The sequence below is a fragment of the Schistocerca gregaria genome, chromosome 3 (genome assembly GCF_023897955.1).
Source record: "Schistocerca gregaria isolate iqSchGreg1 chromosome 3, iqSchGreg1.2, whole genome shotgun sequence".
Taxonomy (NCBI): Eukaryota; Metazoa; Arthropoda; class Insecta; order Orthoptera; family Acrididae; genus Schistocerca; species Schistocerca gregaria.
Genome location: NC_064922.1, coordinates 587,765,086 through 587,782,646, shown reverse-complemented (window position 1 = coordinate 587,782,646; position 17,561 = coordinate 587,765,086).

Sequence of the window (17,561 nt, the reverse complement as noted above, 5' to 3'; positions counted from 1 at the left end):
ATGTATGCATCACCAACTTCCTTCGAAATTGAGAAAATTATATAGTCTTTCAAAAACAAAAGTTCATAAGTATTTGATGGTGCTTCCAACAGAACACTTAAGAACTTTTCCTATATAACAAGTCCTTTTACATGTGAAATATGTAATTTGTCCTTAAGTCAAGTCATTTTTGCAGAGAGATTGAGACATGCCACTGTTAAACGCCTCTACAAGGAAGATGATGGGGAGATGTCGTTAACCACCAAACTGTTTCACTACTGACTGTGCCTTCTAAAACTTTTGAGAAGGTAACGCATTATTAAAATAGTATATCACCACAGCAACAATAGTATGCTCACTAAATCACAGTTTGGAGTTCATAAGGCTTACCCAACTGAAAATTACTTATTAAATTTACAAGCAATAAATAACAAAAAGACAGCAGTTTCAACTATGCGACCTATCCAAGGTACCTGATTGTGTAAATCACAATTTTTTACATAAACTGAAGCTTTATTGGTGTAGCCGAACAATGAATAATGTCATAGCTAACCATAGCTTACTTAGTAATCTAGCCAATTTAACCAGAGAAAAACCACAGATCAGGGCTCCAGAGCTCAATTTAATATTTGTTACTCTTCCTTATACCCGTAAGCGATCTCTCATCTATAATTTATGTATAATTAGTTCTTTTTGGGAATGACACTAGCATTTTAATCAGTCAGAGCATACATATGGCAAGAGAATCAATGGTAAACAATATTCCTTGAAGTATTATTGACTGATTTTCTGTGAATGGTCTCACTTTAAATGACAAACATTTACAACATATTCAGTTCTCCATATCTAGAAGTATTACACCACCAGTGACTAAACCATTGGGGCGCTTTTCGTACATGCTCACCTCCTCGAAGTTACTGACATGCAATTCTCAGCTAGAAAAAGCTATACAAAAAAAAGCTGTACACATCATAACCTCAAGTCACAATAAAAGTGTTTTTCGGCGGAAGGAACAGTTAAATGAATATATTTATGTGCATAATATTTCTTTCTATTACTATAAGTCTACGTGCACTACTTACTACCAAGCCCTACTCTAAGCTGTACAAAGTCTCTGAAAAATTCACACGCACACATCATTCATAATCGCAGCCAGTGAATGTTAATTATGAAACATCCTTCACAGAAAGTTTACAAACGAATTGTTTCTTTCAGAATTGCTCACTCAGATGTTGCTGATGTCAGTCTCATGGAACAAAGTGTTCGAGTTCGCAAGTAAGCAAGACACCACGCAGAATTAGTTATTTAAATGTCACCAAATGTTCCGAATTCCACACTGTGCTTTACATCGAACTTGCTCCCACACTTTTTGGAACTTCTCTAACATTTTGTTACCGTGATATCATAATATCAATCATTTTCGACGGAGTACATATCCAACCCCCGGCTCCACTCTCTACATAAAACAAGTTTCTACTTCCAAAGAAGTGTGAGAATATACTAATTTCTGATTGGCAGACAATCGGAAAGCAACATAAAACCTGGTCAACCCCACACATATATACAGAACCAATCAAAATTCGTCACTGAATCAGAACAGTAAATTAAGACAACTAAACACAATAATATTAGTAATTAATAAACAATTAGAAAAATAAACAAACAAACCAGGAAATAAAATTGACAGTATTTTGACTGTAGCTCAATCAGTGTCCATCAGTTAGTGACATCTATTATGTCGCGTAGAAACTATATACACTCGAGCTATCTGAAGCCACTTGTCTTCCGTGTGACTCATACTGCACACCTGTTCACAGATCTCCTATCTCAATAATGAACATGTAGGGTGCTACCCTTCAACGTGGAGAAAAATAATAACCAGGGTGAAAACTTCAAAAATTTTTGGTGACTATCTTGATGAGAAGTGAATCTGGAAAAAGCACATTTTGGCACTCCTAAAACAAGTACCTAACAGCACGCGGTAAGAACGAACCCTTAAATCTTTCCGTGCGAGCCCTGATCTCTCTTACTTAATTATGGTGATTATTATTTTCTAAGTATGTGGGCACCAACAAATATTTCTACAGCCTGAGGAGAATGTTAGCGAATGAAATTCCTAGAAAAGATCCTCTCGCAATGAAAAACGTATTTGTTTTAATGGTTGCCACCCTAGTTCACGTATCATATCCATAGTACTCTCTCCCCTATTTAGGGATACTACGAAACGAGCTGCCCATCTTTTAACTGTTTCGCTGGCCGAAGTGGCCGTGCGGTTGTAGGCGCTGCAGTCTGGAACTGCGAGACCGCTACGGTCGCAGGTTCGAATCCTGCCTCGGGCATGGATGTGTGTGATGTCCTTAGGTTAGTTACATTTAACTAGTACTAAGTTCTACGGTACTAATGACCTCAGAAGTTGAGTCCCGTAGTGCTCAGAGCCATTTGAACCACTTTTAACTGTTTCGGTGTCCTACGTTGCTCCTCTCTGATATGGATCCCACACCGCTCATCAGTATTCTAAAACGGCGCACAAGGATAGTGCAATAAGTATCCCTGTTCTACTTTTCAAGTGTTCTACTAGTAAATCTCTATCTTTGGTTTCCTTTTCTCACATCACCTATGTGATTGATCCAATTTAAATTATTATTAGTTGTATTGTAGCTGAATGTACAGCTTTTTTATATTTGTGTTATGTATCCTGTAACTAAATTTTAGCGTGAAATGAAATTTTCGCTCTGCGGCGGAGAGTGCACTGATATGGAACTTCCTGGCAGATAAGGAGAATGTGCAGGACGGAGACTCAAACACAGGACCTTCACTTTTCAGGGACAAGTGCTCTACCGACTGAGCTACCCAAGCACGACTCTAAGACCTGTCCTCACAGCTTCACCTCCGACAGTACCTCGTCTCCTTGCCGGCGAAAGGCGAAGGTCCTGAGCTCGAGCCTCGGTCCAGCACACAGTTTTAATGTGTCAAGAAGTTTTGAAATTTAGTGTATTCCTTTTACTACTCATGTGAACCACTTCAAAATTTTCATTATTTTGAGTCAGTTGACACTTTTCGTATCATACACGAGTCTTGTCTACATCGTTCTGCAATTTGTTTTGATCATCTGATGGCTTTATAAGACTATAAAGGGCAGGATCATCTGCAAAAAATCTAAGAGGCCTACTCATAGAGTCTGTTAAATCGTTTGTTTTTGTGGGTGAGTCAAATGAAAACCTTAAATTTGTAATAACAAATTGAAATTTCGCCCCGTTATCCTGTAAGTTGGTAAGCGTGCTACGAACAGCGTGCAGAATGGCTTATAGGTGGCAGCATACTGTATATGCACACATACCGTCGCAGTATCAGTATAAAGATGGCCACCCCACTTGCGACTTGCACCAAGGAAGAACAGCGTTCTATTATTAGGTAGTGAAGGTGTGAAACCTATTGAGATTCATCGACGAATGAAGGTTTAGTACGGTGATGAATGTCTGTCACAGCAGCAAATCTACGAATGGAGTAGGAAGTTCGCAAATGGTGTGACTTCAGTGAAAGATGCTCCTCGTCCAGATCAGGCACAACGAGTTGTGACTCCACAGGACACTGCAGCAGTTAAAGACATAGTAAAGGATAACCGCAGAGTGACACTGAATGAGATTGCAGTATGTTTACAGACTAGTCATGGGTCAGCCCACCACACTGTGCATGATGTGCTCCAGTTTCAAAAAGTGTCTGCAAGATCGGTGCCATGGCAGCTGACTCCTGAAATGAGAGAATGACGTGTTGATGCTTGTGAAGAACTTCTTCGGCGCCTTGAACGAGAAGGTGATGGCTTCCTTGCAAGAATCGTTACTGGGGACGAAACCTGGCTTCACTTCCACCAACAGGAAATGAAGAGGGTGAGCAAGAAATGGCACAATTCCTCATCACCAAAACCAAAGGAGTTTCCAACAGAACCATCAGCAGGGAAGGTTATGCTGACACTCTTTTGGGACGAAAATCCGTCATTTTGGAGCATTACATGCCTAGAGGGACCACTGCCACCAGTGCATCGTATCAGATCTCCTAAAAAATCATCTGCGCCCTGAAATCAAATCAAAGCGACATGGATTGCTCTCAGCAGGTGTCGTTTTGCAACATGACAATGCAAGGCCCCACACTGCCCGTACAACATTTGCAACGATCACAGTCCTGCATTTTGAATATCTTACTCATCCACCATACTCACCAGACATTGCCCCAAGTGACTTCCATATGTTTGGACCACTCAAAGACGCAATGGGAAGAAGTTCCGTTCTGATGAAGAGGTACGCCAGGCGCTGCATGAGTGGTTGCGCGGACTACTAAAAGAAATTTTTTTAAAGAAATTTATTCACTTTGTAAGAGCTGGAGGACTTGCATTGAGCGTGGAGGAGATTATATTGAAAAGTGATACAGCTTTGTACCACTTCTGCACAATAAATAATATTTTAAAAAATATTAAAAGTTTTCATTTGACTCACCGTCATAGATCAGGAACAATAGAGGCCCTATAACAATTCCTTGGGTAAAGCCTGATAGTACTTCAGTGTTACTATATGATTTTTCGTACATTACTACGAACTGTCATCTTTATGAGGAAATCACGAAACCATTCTCAAAGCTGAAGTGACACTCAGTGGAAACGCAATTTGATTTTAAGTCTCTTGTAAAGAACTGAGTCAAAAGCCTTCTGGAAATATAAAAATACAGGATCAGTTTGGCATTCCCCGTCATAAGCAATCAGTACTTCGTGAGAATGAAGTGCTACTTGTGTTTCACAAGACCGATATTATCTGAATCCATGTTGGCTGTTCGTGAAAAAATCGTTTCCTTCAATGTAACTCATAATGTTCGAGAACACTATATATTCCAGAATCCTACTGCAAATCGAATCGACCTGTCATTCAGCGGATTACTCCCATTTCCTTTCTTACGTATTTGTGTGGCTTGTACAACTTTCCAGTTTTTATCTACGTCTTTTTCGTGGGGGGGGGGGGGGGGGGAGGGGAGCTATTTTGTATCAGGAACCTTACTGGTATACAGTCTGGACAAAAGGTCATGCCTTTATTATATTTTTAAGTTGCTCATGTAGGCAGTTGTTCTACGTTCGAGTTCTGGGATATTTACTTCGTCTTCTTTGGCGAAGGAGTTTCGGAAAACTGTGTTTAGTAACTTTACTTTAGTGTGACTGTCATCGATAACATCACCGTTGTTACCGCACAGTGAAGGTATTGATTCAATATTTCCGCTAGTGTACTGTACTGAACGACCAGAATATCCGAATTTTCTGTCAGATTTCGAGTAAGAGTTTCGTTATGGAAACTATGAAAAGCGTCTCGACTTTAGTTTGCGTTAAATATCGACCTTTTGTAGATATTTGCCAATCTTAGAGGTTTTGCGTTTTATGAAATTCGGCATTATTCTTTCGTTACTTTTGCAACAGTGTTGTGACCTGTTTTATGTACAATGGGAGATCAGTACCAACTCTTGTTAGATTACCTGGTATACACTACTGGCTATTATAATTGCTACACCAAGAAGGAATGCAGATGACAAACGGGTATCCATTGGACAAATATATTATACTAGAACTGACATGTGATTAAATTTTCACGCAATTTGGGTGCATAGATCCTGAGAAATCAGTACCCAGAACAATCACCTCTGGCTGTAATAACGGCCTTGATACGCCTGGACATTGAGTCAAACAGAGCTTGGATGGCTTGTTCAGGTAAAGCTGCCCATGCAGCTTCAACACGATACCACAGTTCATCAAGAGTAGTGACTGGCGCATTGTGACGAGCCAGTGGCTCGGCCACCATTAACCAGACGTCTTCAGTTGGTGAAAGATCTGGAGAATGTGCTGGCCAGGGTAGCAGTCAAACATTTCCTGTATCCAGAAAGGCCCGTACAGGACATGCAACATGCGGTCGTGCATTATCCTGCTGAAATGTAGGGTTTCGCAGGGATCGAATGAAGGGTAGACCCACGGGTCGTAAGACATCTGAAATGTAACGTCCACTGCTCAAAGTACCGTCAATGCTAACAAGAGGTGACCGAGACGTTTAACCAATGGCACCCCATACCATCACGCTGGGTGATAAGCCAGTATGGAAATGACGAATACACGCTTCCAATGTACGTTCACCGCGATGTCGCCAAACACGGATGTGACCATCATGATGCTGTAAACAGAACCTGGATTCACCCGGAAAAATGACGTTTTGCCATTTGTACACGCAGGTTCGTCGTTAAGTATACCATCGCAGGCGCTCCTGTCTGTGATGTGTGTCAAGGGTCACCGAGCTGATAGTCCGTGCTTCTGCAAACCTCGTCGAACAGTTCGTGCAGATGGTTGTTGTCTTGCAAACGTCCCCATCTGTTGACTCAAGGATCGAGACGTGTCTGCACGATCCGTTACAGCCACGCGGATAAGATGCCTGTCGTCTCGACTGCTAGTCATACGAGACCGTTGGGATCCAACACGGCGTTCCACATTACCCTCCTGAACCCACGGACCCCATATTCTGCTAACAGTCATTGGATCTTGACCCACGCTAGCAGCAATGTCGCGATACGATAACCCGCAATCGCGATAGGCTACAATTCGACCTTTATCAAAGTCGGAAACTTGATGGTAAGCATTTCTTCTCATTACACGAGGCATCACAACAACGTTTCACCAGGCAACGCCGGTCAACTGGTGTTTGTGTATGAAAAATCGGTTGGAAACTTTCCTCATGTCAGCACGTTGTAGGTGTCGCCACCGGCGCCAATCTTGTGTGAATGCTCTGAAAAGTTAATCATTTGCATATGACAGCATCTTCTTCCTGTCGGTTAAATTTCGCGTCTGTAGCACGTCATCTTCGTGGTGTATCAATTTTAATGGCCAGTAGTGTATATCTCTCAAAGAGCTGTTGATACTATTTCTTTGAATTTAAACCTCTTCTGGTCTACGCTAAGATAGATTGCAAGGATTTGGAACTGTCTCTTAGGAAGGCATCAGTCGAATTTTATCTGCTTTTTTAAGTAGATATATTTTGCGTTTATTTTTGTTGGGTTTGGATGTTACGGAATTCGGTCTCGTTGCAATAACCTTGTGGTCACTAATCCCCGTACTTTCGCAGAGGCCCATCATCTGCAATTCAAGGCACAGCTTAAGACGAGCAGTTTATTGAAACTTAAGTACGGTTTCTTTTCTTTATTTTTTATAAAACGAAATGACTAGAAGTGGCTAGGCGTTGTAGGCATCGTTACCGCACACACTACTCGAAATGGCAGAAGTACAAGATAATTCTAGCGTAACCGTGAAAGCATATGTGAGTGGAAATATAGCAGTTGATGTATAATCATTCATGAGTCAGGGATTTTGAGGACTAACGACTATATGAGGACAAAGTAATTTAGTAACACTATGATGAACTAGAGAATGGAAGCTTCCACTCCATTAACCTGGTGTAGCGATATCGAAGTTAATGAGAAACGAAGACTTATTACTTATATTTAGTAGAAATTCTATCTTTCAGATACTTCAACAAATTAATTCTAAAATAGAAAAGTAGGTTATACTGAACAAGGTTGTCAAGAATGCTGTGAGAAAATGGATAGACAGAGACTACTGAACAAAAAGGTTCAAGAATATAATAATGTTTTGAAGCAAGTAAACATTATCCTGGGTACTGTTGAATAAAGTGTTTAACATGTTAAGCAAGGTCGTCACACATTACAACATGAGCTTGCTCAAGAAAAGGAAATAATTTAACGATATACTTGGTACTAAGCAAAATTAGCTGAAATTGGAATTCAAATGTAAAGTTAGTGGAGACAAGGCCAAGGACGCTGAGGATAAAACAGATATTGCAAATTATTGAGATTATATTGGTTAATCAGTCGAGTAGATTAAAGAATGCGACACTGATATTACGAGTACGAATGAAGCGTGTAATTGAAATACAGACGCGGTCGTTACTCTTTTGAGAGGAGTTCAGCGGTTGTGCGTAAAACAAAAAAGAAACGTTGTTACTAAATTACAAAGTACTATCACTGAGCGTCAAGCACAAAGGAGAGAGCTAAACGATATTTACGAGAAGCAGCTAACGCTGTTTTTAAAGGAAGAGGCAGTGAGGTCTTGATCTGACTGAAACACTGGCATGATTGTGGATAGTTTCGAAAATTCAGCCAAGATTGGATCCAGTTGCCATATTAAGACGATTTAAGACCTCAGTTTCTAGCCTGTGTCCTGAGAGACATATAATAGACGTAATATGTATCAACTGCACGAAGGATGGAGTGCACATTACGTATGAGACGTAGGTTTTATTGGTTAAAAAATGGAGTATTCTACAAAATTAGAAAGACATGTTAATCAACAAGTATTCATGAGGCAGGAAATAACCTATTTCGAGTGATGGCAGAAATAGTGTGGAATTATTCAAACTGTTAAGACAACTCACGAAATGTTTCCTAGTGTGCGACAGGGACTTAAATCACAAGATTTACGATCAACACATTAAAGTTTGCAAATCCTTACTGGCTAAGCCCCCTATCCATTAAGTTGCGCACTCGGCAGAACAGGTCACATAATGAAACATTATGGGATATTAAAACTGAGTGCCCGACTCGGACTGGAGTTCGGGACCTTCGCCATCTGCGGCAAGTGCTCCACGAACTGGACTACCCAAGCACGACACACGATCCGTCCTCATAGCTTTACTTCGGCCAGTACCCCATCTCCAACCTTCCAAACTTCTCAGAAAGTCTCTAGCAGACCTTGTAACATTATCACTCCTTGAAGAACATTGCGGAGATGTGGCTTAGCCTTAGCATAGAGGATGTTTCAAGAATGAAATTTTCACTCTACAGCGGAGAGTGTGCTGATGTTTGACTTCTTGGCAGATTAAAACTGTGCTAACAGATTTAAATTGCGTGATGTACTGAGACTTGAACCACAGCCCGCGAAATTCGCTGGCAATGTCTTTACCGAACGTTTTTACCGATTGAGCTATCCAGGCACAACACACGACCCGCCTCACAGCTCGCAGTAGGACGGTGGTCCTTGAGGATGAGAGATGTGAGCGGGTTGTGAGTCGCGCCTGGATAGCTCATTCGGAGACAAAAGGGAAAAAAGGCATCGCCCGTGAGCGGCAGCTAATCAGACTCGAACCCCAAGAAGTTCCAGTATCTGCAAATAGGTTTATATCAATATTCTCTAACAAGACATTTTAGTCATAATAGAAAGCTAATGGTAGCGTTCTTTAAGTCTATAAGTATTCCCGAATCCCGAAATGTAAAGCAACTTCGACAACGATTGACTGTTACCACCCATCGATACGGTGCCATTATTGAGTGTAAAATTTAGCAGTGGCATCATTGTACATGGCGGAAAAGAGTCGCAACACCTAGAAGGGTTGTGCGACATAAATGATAGTTTCTACATCTAAAAGATGATATCCATTACAATTTCGTACCAGTCCCATAAGAGTGGCGCTAGTAGAGCCGTTACGAGCATGCACATCAGGTTTGCTGTAAATGCACGCTGCACCGGTCGTGAGTGTTAGTTTACCTTGGAGACTGGACCTGATGAGTTGTGTTAGTCAAAACTGTCTTTAAGACGACAAAACCATCATTATCAACACCTCACTGAGTTTGAACGTGGTCGTTTAATGAGGCTACGAAGGACTGGATGTTCCTTCTGCGATCTGCAGAGAGACTTGGCAGGAATGTAGCTGTTGTACATGGTTGATGGCAGCGGTGCATACGAGAATCTACTGTCGCGAGAAGACCAGGCCCCGGACGGCACGTGTAATTACCGAGAGGGAAGACCATCGTGTTCGGTGTATGACTCTGGCGCATCGTACTGCATCTTCAGCAGCTATTTGTGTAGCAGTTGACACCGCAGAGACACAACGAACTATTACAAATCGGTTACTTCAAGGATAGCTCCGAACCCGACAACCCTGTAGCGTGCATTTCACTGAACCCAGATCATTGCCATTTTCGACTTCAGTGGTGTCAAGCGAGAGCTCATTTAGATTGCGGGGTGGAGAGCTGTTGTGTTTTCTGATGAAATCTGATTCTGCCTCGGTGCCGGTGATGGCCGTGTGTTTCTTAAAATGAGGCCACGTCAGAGCATGCAACCAACCTGTCTGCGCGCTAGGCACACTGGATAAACACCTGGAATTTCGGCGTGGAGTGCGATTTTGTATGACAATTGGAGCACTCTCGTGATTATCTCACTCACTCTGACTGCAAATTTATACGTCCTCTTTTAGAATACTGCTGCGCGATGTGGGATCCTTACCAGACAGAACTGAAGGAGTATATCGAAAAAGTTCAAAGGCAGCACGTTTTGTATTATCGCGAAGTATGGGAGAGAGTGTCACAGAATGCGAAAATATTTTGTTGACACCGACCTACATAGGGAGGAACGATCACCAAGATAAAATAAGGGAAATCAGAGCTCGTACGGAAAGATATAGGTGTTCATTCTTTCAGCGCGCTATACGAGATTGGAATAATAGAGAATTTTGAAGGTGGTTCGATGAACCCTCTGCCTGGCACTTAAATATGATTTGCAGAGTATCCATGTAGATGTAGATGTAGATGAGAATCTGGAAATTCTTCTTGTTTTGCTGCCATTCATGAACGAACAGTTTTCCAGTGGTCGTTTTCCAACACGACAACGCTCGCCTACATATCGTTATTGTAACCCAACACGCTCTACAGAGTGTCAACGTGTTGCCTTCTCCCGCTCTATGCCCAGATCGGTCTACGTATGGAACATCAACGGCTGACAGCGTAATCCACACATAGCATTAACAGTACCTGTGTTGACCGACCAACTGCAACAGGCGTGGAAGTCCATCCCACAAACTGACATACGGTGTCTGTACAATACAATGAACATACGTTTGCAGGCTTGGATTCAACATTCTGACGATTTCACAGGTTATTAATGTACTAATGTTTCACACATGCAATCGCTGAAATCTCACTACGCTACATTAATTATGGTTTCGTGTTGTGACTTGTTTTTCCATTAGTGCATTTGATGTTACCACATGGACCTCTCTGTTCAGTAATATAAAGGTTGTTAGCGTAGCAGTACCCGTGGTCTAGGGGTGCCGGCACGGTTAAATCAGCGTGTTCGGTCAGAGGGTTATCTGCCCTCTGTAATAAAAAGAACTGAGTTAATTAATCAATGACGAACTGAAACGGGTGTCTTGCGACGTCCGCGACGAGCAGAAGCAACGAACAAACACGAACAAAATGAGATTTTAAAAAAAAGGGTAGCGTCTTTGATTCATAATCAAAACGTCTTCGGTCCCGGGTTCGATCCCCGCCACTGCCTAAATTTTGATAAATAATCAGCCGAAGACTTCCGGCATAAGAGGTCAGCCTCATTCTGCCAACGGCCTTGTCAAAGAGGACGGAGGAGCGGATAGAGGTTCAGGGCACACTCTTGTCCTAGGGGTGGGAAATTGCCCCTAAAGGCGGAAGAATCAGCAATGATCAACGACATGAGGATGCAAAAGGCAATGGAAACCACTGCATTAAAACACTTAACGTGTATCCACAGGACATGTGGAATGTAGTTGAAGAAGTGTCATGATGATCTCTGCATTGGCAAAAGATTCCGGAATAGTCCCCCATTCGGATCTCCGGGAGGGGACTGCCAAGGGGGAGGTTACCATGAGAAAAAGATTGAATAATCAACGAAAGGATAATGCTCTACGAGTCAGGGCGTGGAATGTCAGAAGCTTGAACGTGGTAGGAAAACTAGAAAATCTGAAAAGAGAAATGCAAAGGCTCAACCTAGATATAGTGGGGGTCAGTGAAGTGAAGTGGAAGGAAGACAAGGATTTCTGGTCAGATGAGTATCGGGTAATATCAACAGCAGTAGAAAATGATATAACAGGTGTAGGATTCGTTATGAATAGGAAGGTAGGGCAGAGGGTCTGTTACTGTGAACAGTTCAGTGACCGGGTTGTTCTAATCAGAATCGACAGCAGACCAACACCGACAACGATAGTTCAGGTATACATGCCGAAGTCGCAAGCTGAAGATGAACAGATAGAGAAAGTGTATGAGGATATTGAAAGGGTAATGCAGTATGTAAAGGGGGACGAAAATCTAATAGTCAAGCGCGACTGGAATGCAGTTGTAGGGGAAGGAGTAGAAGAAAAGGTTACAGGAGAATATGGGCTTGGGACAAGGAATGAAAGAGGAGGAAGACTAATTGAGTTCTGTAACAAGCTTCAGCTAGTAATGGCGAATACCCTGTTCAAGAATCACAAGAAGAGGAGGTATACTTGGAAAAGGCCGGGAGATACGGGAAGATTTCAGTTAGATTGCATCATGGTCAGACAGAGATTCCGAAATCAGATACTGGATTGTAAGGCGTACCCAGGAGCAGATATAGACTCAGATCACAATATAGTAGTGATGAAGAGTAGGATGAAGTTCAAGACATTAGTCAGGAAGTATCAATACGCTAAGAAGTGGGATACGGAAATTCTAAGGAATGACGAGATACGTTTGAAGTTCTCTAACGCTATAGATACAGCAATAAGGAATAGCGCAGTAGGCAACACAGTTGAAGAGGAATACAGAAATACAAGTCGCTGAGGAATGAAATAAATAGGAAGTGCAGGGAAGCTAAGACGAAATGGCTGCAGGAAAAATGTGAAGACATCGAAAAAGATATAATTGTCGGAAGGACAGACTAAGCATACAGGAAAGTCAAAACAACCTTTGGTGACATTAAAAGCAACGGTGGTAACATTAAGAGTGCAACGGGAATTCCACTGTTAAATGCAGAGGAGAGAGCAGATAGGTGGAAAGAATATATTGAAAGCCTCTATGAGGGTGAAGATTTGTCTGATGTGATAGAAGAAGAAACAGGAGTGGATTTAGAAGAGATAGGGGATCCAGTATTAGAATCGGAATTTAAAAGAGCTTTGGAGGACTTACGGTCAAGTAAGGCAGAAGGGATAGATAACATTCCATCAGAATTTCTAAAATCATTAGAGGAAGTGGCAACAAAACGACTATTCACGTTGGTGTGTAGAATGTGTGAGTCTGGCGACATACCATCTGACTTTCGGAAAAGCATCATCCACACAATTCCGAAGGCGGCAAGAGCTGACAAGTGCGAGAATTATCGTATAATCAGCCTAACAGCTCATGCATCGAAGCTGCTTAAAAGAATAATATAAAGAAGAATGGAAAAAAATTGAGAATGCGCTAGGTGACGATCAGTTTGGCTTTAGGAAAAGTATAGGCACGAGAGAGGAAATTCTGACGTTACGGCTAATAATGGAAGAAAGGCTAAAGAAAAATCAAGACACGTTCAGAGGATTTGTCCTCCTGGAAAAAGCGTTCGACAATATAAAATGGTGCAAGCTGTTCAAGATTCTGAAAAAAGTAGGGGTAAGCTATAGGGAGAGACGGGTCATATACAATATGTACAACAACCAAGAGGGAATAATAAGAGTGGACGATCAAGAACGAAGTGCTCGTATTAAGAAGGGTGTAAGACAAGGCTGTAGCCTTTCGCCCCTGCTCTTCAATCCGTACATCGAGGAAGCAATGATGGAAATAAAAGAAAGGTTCAGGAGTGGAATTAAAATACAAGGTGAAAGGATATCAATGATACGATTCGCTGATGACATTGCTATCCTGAGTGAAAGTGAAGAAGAATTAAATGATCTGCTGAACGGAATGAACAGTTTAATGAGTACACAGTATGGTTTGAGAGTAAATCGGAGAAAGACGAAGGTAATGAGAAGTAGTAGAAATGAGAACAGCGAGAAACTTAACATCAGGATTGATGGTCACGAAGTCAATGAACTTAAGGAATTCTGCTACCTAGACAGTAAAATAACCAATGACGGCGGAGCAAGGAGGACATCAAAAGCAGACTTGCTATGGCAAAAAAGGCATTTCTGGCCAAGAGAAGTCTACTAATATCAAATACCGGCCTTAATTTGAGGAAGAAATTTCTGAGGATGTACGTCTGGAGCACAGCATTGTATGGTAGTGGAACATGGACTGTGGGAAAACCGGAACAGAAGAGAATCGAAGTATTTGAGATGTGGTGCTATAGACGAATGTTGAAAATTAGATGGACTGAGAAGGTAAGGAATGAGGAGGTTCTACGCAGAATCGGAGAGGAAAGGAATATGTGGAAAACACTGATAAGGAGAAGGGACAGGATGATAGGACATCTGCTAAGACATGAGGGAATGACTTACATGGTACTAGAGGGAGCTGTAGAGGGCAAAAACTGTAGAGGAGGACGTAGGTTGCAAGTGCTACTTTGAGATGAAGAGGTTAGCACAGGACAGTAATTCGTGGCGGGCCACATCAAACCAATCAGTAGACTGATGACAAAAAAAAAAGGGGGGGGGGGATATTCACGTTAATAACGAACTGTTTTCTGTTTGATATTACTGCCGATTGTTTTGGATCCAAGAAACTATTCTTACAAGAGTCAACCAATATAACATTTCCTCAGACGTATTCTGTGCAAAAAGTCTACGAAAGCATAACTAGAGAGATTCGAGCTACATAGAGCCTCACCAAAAATGAAACCTAAGAAGTTTCACAAAACGATCAACTAAGTATCAGGATGTAACCAGTTTATTACAGACGTATTCCTGCGCTCCAAAGGATAATATATCTTGCCAGGTCTTACAAAAAGCTAACGAGACTGAGGCTGTAAACGTAGTACTTACCAAAATGTACACAATGGCACATCAAAATATGTTTCAACCGATTCCATAATGGTACACATTCCTTCTTTCCATGCCTCAAAACATTTCCGAGAATCGTTTTCCATATAATGCGCATGATATTGGCCCGTTTTGCGTCTCGGCAGAGCTTACGGACACAGCTGTAGTACGCTATTCGTCCACCGGTACTCAGTTTACGGATTCTGAAGGAACGTGAAGCAGCATAAAGCTCAAAAACAGACACACTACAAAACTAATCGTTGGGAAGGACGCTGCCGTACATAGATCCATTTGAAGAAACCTCAGGAAATGTGATGCACCCGGGAAAGAGGTAGGGTACAAAATCCTCGTTCGAGAGTTACTTCAATGTGGCTCTCCAGTCTGCTATTCTTATCAAATAGGATTGATAAATGAAATAGACACGGTCCAAAGATGAGCAGCACATTTCCTCACACATTCCCTTAGTAAGTGCGAAAGCGTCATCGATGTGTAGACCCAACTCCATTGGCAGACGGTACAAGAGAGACGCTGTGCACCACAATTAAAATTCAGAAGGCATATGTTCCCTGAGAAGCAAACAATATATTGCATCCTCCTAAGTATCTCTCGCGAAATGACCAAGCAGGTAAATCACAAAGATATGAGCTCACACGGTAGCTTTTCTAGAGTCATTCTTCCGAGCTCCATTCACGACTGGAACAGGAAATTGGGGACGTGACAGTGGTGACCAAGTGTCTTGCGACGTGCATATGACGATCTACAGGGTGTTACCAAAAGGTACGGCCAAACTTCCAGGAAACATTCCTCACACACAAAGAAAGAAAACATGTTATGTGGACATGTGTCCGGAAACGCTTAATTTCCATGTTAGAGCTCTTTTTATTACTTCTCTTCAAATCAAATTAATAATGGAATGGAAACACACAGCAACACAACGTACCAGCGTGACTTGAAACTCTTTGTTACAGGAAATGTTCAAAATGTCCTCCGTTAGTGAGGATACATGCAACCACCCTCCGTCGCATGGAATCCCTGATGCGCTGATGCAGCCCTGGAGAATGGCGTATTGTATCACAGCCGTCCAGACTACGATCACGAAGAGTCTCTACATTTGGTACCGGGGTACGTAGACAAGAGCTTTCAAATGCCCCCATAAATGAAAGTCAAGAGGGTTGAGGTCAGGAGAGCGTGGAGGCCATAGAATTGGTCCGCCTCTACCAATCCATCGCTTACCGAGTCTGTTGCTGAGAAGCGTAAGAACACTTCGACTAAAATGTGCAGGAGCTCCATCGTGCATGAACCACATGTTATGTCGTGCTTGTAAAGGCACATGTTCTAGCAGCACAGATAGAGTATCCCGTATGAAATCATGATAACGTGCTACATTGAGCGTAGGTGGAAGAACATGGGGCCCAATCAAGACATCACCAACAATGCCTGCGCAAATGTTCACAGAAAATCTGTGTTGATGACGTGATTGCATAATTGTGCGGATTCTCATCAGCCCACACATGTTGATTGTGAAAATTTACAATTTGATCACGTTGGAATGAAGCCTCATCCGTAAAGAAAAATTTGCACTGAAATGAGGATTGATACATTGTGGGATGAAGCATTAGCTGATGTTTACCCTTGGAGGCCAATCAGCTACTGATAGTGCCAATAGTGCCTGCACACGCTGTACATGGTACGGAAACGACTGGTTCTCCCGTAGCACTCTCCATACAGTGACGTGGTCAACGTTACATTGTACAGCAGTAACTTCTCTGACGCTGACATTAGGGTCATCGTCAACTGCACGAAGAATTGCCTCGTCCATTGCAGGTGCCCTCGTCGTTCTAGGTCTTCCCCAGTCGCGAGTCATAGGCTGGAATCTTCCGTGCTCCCTAAGACGCCGATCAATTGCTTCGAACGTCTTCCTGTCGGGACACCTTCGTTCTGGAAATCTGTTTCGATACAAACGTACCGCGCCACGGCTATTGCCCCATGCTAATCCATACAACAAATGGGCATCTGCCAACTCCACATTTGTAAACATTGCACTGACTGCAAAACCACGTTCTTGATGAACATTAACCGGTTGATGCTACGTACTGATGTGCTTGATGCTAGAACTGTAATGCAATGAGTCGTATGTCAACACAATCACCGAAGTCAACATTACCTTCCATCAATTGGGCCCACTGGCGGTGAATCGAGGAAGTACAGTACATACTGATGAAACTAAAATGAGCTCTAACATGGAAATTAAGCGTTTCCGGACACATGTCCACATAACATCTATTCTTTATTTGTGTGTGAGGAATGTTTCCTGAAAGTTTGGTCGTACCTTTTTGTAACACCCTGTATATGTACACAGCTGCAAACATTTCTGTGTTAGTCACCAGCCTCATTTCTTTTCTGATTGACTATACAGCATACTTTCTCAACACAACACACTCTCTTTGTACAAGCCGGCCTGGGTGGCCGATCGGTTCTAGGCGCTACAGTCTGGAACCGCGCGACCGCTACGGTCGCAGGTTCGAATCCTGCCTAGGGCATGGGTGTGTGTGATGTCATTAGGTTAGTAAGGTTTCAGTAGTTCTAAGTTAGTCCCATGGTGCTCAGAGCCATTTGAACCACTTTTTTTCTTTGTACGAAATAGTTGTTTTATCTTCTTGGTGGACGGAAAGAATGGTCGTGGAACACCACCTAAGTACTACTAAGCCGTTCAGTTTTCACATACTAAGCAACGAATCTCTGTGAAGTTATCAGCATGACACAATCCATCTCATTTCGATGCAACAACAGTAAATTGCATATTCCCATTCACTATTTTGTGAAAGATTATTGGCTTTTTTA